Source organism: Heptranchias perlo, chromosome 7, assembly GCF_035084215.1.
Source record: "Heptranchias perlo isolate sHepPer1 chromosome 7, sHepPer1.hap1, whole genome shotgun sequence".
Classification (NCBI taxonomy): Eukaryota; Metazoa; Chordata; class Chondrichthyes; order Hexanchiformes; family Hexanchidae; genus Heptranchias; species Heptranchias perlo.
Window position 1 is genome coordinate 66076590 of NC_090331.1, and position 2762 is coordinate 66079351.

A 2762-nucleotide genomic window follows, 5' to 3' on the forward strand; every position below is an offset into this window, starting at 1 on the left:
ACCCTTAGTCAACAAGGGAAATCAGGGGGGGTTTACAGAGTACTATGTTTGTTAGTTTCAAATGGAAAACATGTTTTTTTGATTACTGTACATATTGCACTGATCTTGTACTTTGTTGTTGATGGACATTAAAATAATTTTTGAAATGGAGCATTCTGCTGGTGTGGACATTTATATTCAGGTGATGAATATTGGCAGTTGTGGCATTCAGGACTGCTCAGTAGTCTTGTGCTAAGGTTAGTACTAGTTTCAAGATCATTTTCTTGACAACTAACACAGAAGGCGGTGATGGTGTGTACACCGCTGTAGCTGATCAGTGGTTAAATGCCTCCTGTTCAATCTGATTTTGGATGGTCTTTGCAGCAGCCAGCGATGATCCCTCCGAATGGTAATCCTCCCGAATTGCTGAGGCCTGCAGCTCCCTTTCCTCAGGCAGCACTGGCTCCTCATGATCAAAGCTGAATTGATGGCCTTTCTTCAGTACAGAATTATGCAGAGCACAGTATGCGCCTCGCGATCTTCGACGATGATCCTCACGATCCTTTGGAGGTGAATACTGCGGTTCTCCACTGGATCAGTTCAGCCACCAAAATCTGCTCTTCAACAGTCCTATGGTGCTTTCCACCACAAGTCTTGTTGCTGTGTGGTCCTGGTTGTATGTGTCCTCTGCCTGCATTCTCGGTTGCATCAGTGGAGTCATGAGCCATGACTGTAAAGGCTATACCTTGTCTCCGAGGAGTCATCGTTGGATATAGCTGTCCTCACCGAAGAGGTCAGTGAGCGTAGAGTGGTTCAGAATGAAAGCAGCGTGGCAGCTGCCGGCATGCTTGACACTCACATGCAGGATCTTTTGGTTGGCATCGCAAACAATCACAACATTCAACTGTGAATGGAACCCCTTCCTGTTCATGAATATCAGCGGATCTCCTTTTAGCACCATCAGTGCCACATGTGTACCATCTACAGCACCTTGCACCCTGGACAATCCAGCAGTGAACTCCCTGGCTTTCTCCCTCTGCTGCCTGGGTCTGATGCCAAAGTAAATGAACTCTGTAACCATGTTGAAGAGCACGTCTGTGACCTGTCGAATGGCTGTCATAACCACTCCCTGGCTGAAGTTACACAGATCCCCTGTGGCACCTTGAGAGGATCTGGTGCCAAAAAAATTCAAGGCAGTGGTCATTTTCATTGTGACAGAGCAGTTCTACCAGTGGAGCAAGGTTGAGGATCTTCATAAAGAAGGACGCAGAGATGTGCAATTATAGCCTTGGACAATAGCAACTTTTGATCACAGAGCTCCTCCGAGAGGTCCTCGAACTCTGCCTGTAGAAACGCAATCTAGGGTAATATCTGCTGGGCTGCTATCTTCTGCTATGTTTTATTATTCTCCTTAGCTTCAAGTGCTGCTGTTGTTCCTCCTCCTCCATTCTGATGACATAGAGAAGCCAAGGGGAACCCCATACCTGCTCCAAAGTCATTCTGACTATGTAGGAGCCTGGGGGTGGGGGTTTAAAAAGTGTAGATGTGGGATGAGACTGTAGGACCATGACGGTGAAGTGTTAGTCTCAGTGAGCAAAACTGTGAAAAAACTGGGTTGAAAAATAAGATGGAAATCAGCCGCATAAGTGGCGTAATGTGCTGAAAGACAAATTTCCTTGATCTTTTTGGTGCTATCATGGTGTAACTATAACGTTACTGCTAAAGATCGCAAGGAATTTTACCTCCATGGCTACAGGGTAAACCAGGGTTGCTGTGCAATCGTAGGCTAAGCAAAATATATGAAAGCCAAATACAATGTTCCCCAAGTCTTCCTGTGCTTCTTCAAACCATCAAGTGCACATTCCAGAGGCATCTTTTCTCCTCACAGTAAGTATGCTTTGTGGCCACTTAATACACAAAATAAAAGCATAAGTTCATAGAATCATAGAAATTACAGGACAAAAATAGACCGTACAACTCATTGTGCTCAATTGGAGTTATTCCTATGTCTTTTTATATCTTTCATTTTCAAATACCTTTTCAATGTTGTTATAGTCTCTGCCTCAATAGCCACTTGTGGTAAAACATTCCTTGTTCTACTAAGCCTTTATGTGAAAATATATGTGAAAATAGCTTCTTCCATAAAGAAACTACATTCTTGATTTTCTGGAGAAATATAATCATTTATAAAATACACTTTACTGAATAGAATTTGATGCATTGTGTTCTGTAATAAAATTTACTTGTATGTATTGAACTAGCTGCAGTCTTTTTCCTGCTAATCTCCTAGTATTTACAATGTTGCTTTCAATGGCCTTCACACGGAAAATTGTTTTTCACTTACAAAGCACCGTATCTATGCAAGATGTGAACTGTTTCTGCAGGCAGTGCTACATATGTGCTAAAGATTGAATTCATGTCTCTCGTGGGGCACACTGACATACTTTCTGCAAATTAGGTTGTTGCAGTTGAAAATAGTGATTGAAGGATTCTCTAGATGGTTGCTTATAGCTGGCATTGGTGCTGACTGATCTAAAACTCCACAGGCTTCCAAAACGGCTGGGTAGGGACCAGGACTTTTATTTGTGAAAGCTGTAGAAAGGACTTTAGTTTGAAGACTTGTAAAATTCAACTTTTTCAACCATTAATGAATCTCACCTGTTTTTCCTTAAACCCCTCACCTCTGCCCCCTCCACCGTCACTCCGAACAAAAAATGCAAGGAGCTCATGCTCTTCTTTGTCACTAAGATTGAGACCATCTGTTCAACTGGCTCAGCCATATC

The 2762-nt window shown here is 42.8% G+C and overlaps 1 pseudogene; it reads right to left on the minus strand.

Annotated features, from left to right (window-relative positions):
• Nucleotides 1-313: 313 nt before the first annotated feature.
• On the minus strand, nucleotides 314-1427 carry LOC137324010 (putative nuclease HARBI1; annotated as a pseudogene).
• Between the last annotated feature and the right edge of the window lie 1335 nt (nucleotides 1428-2762).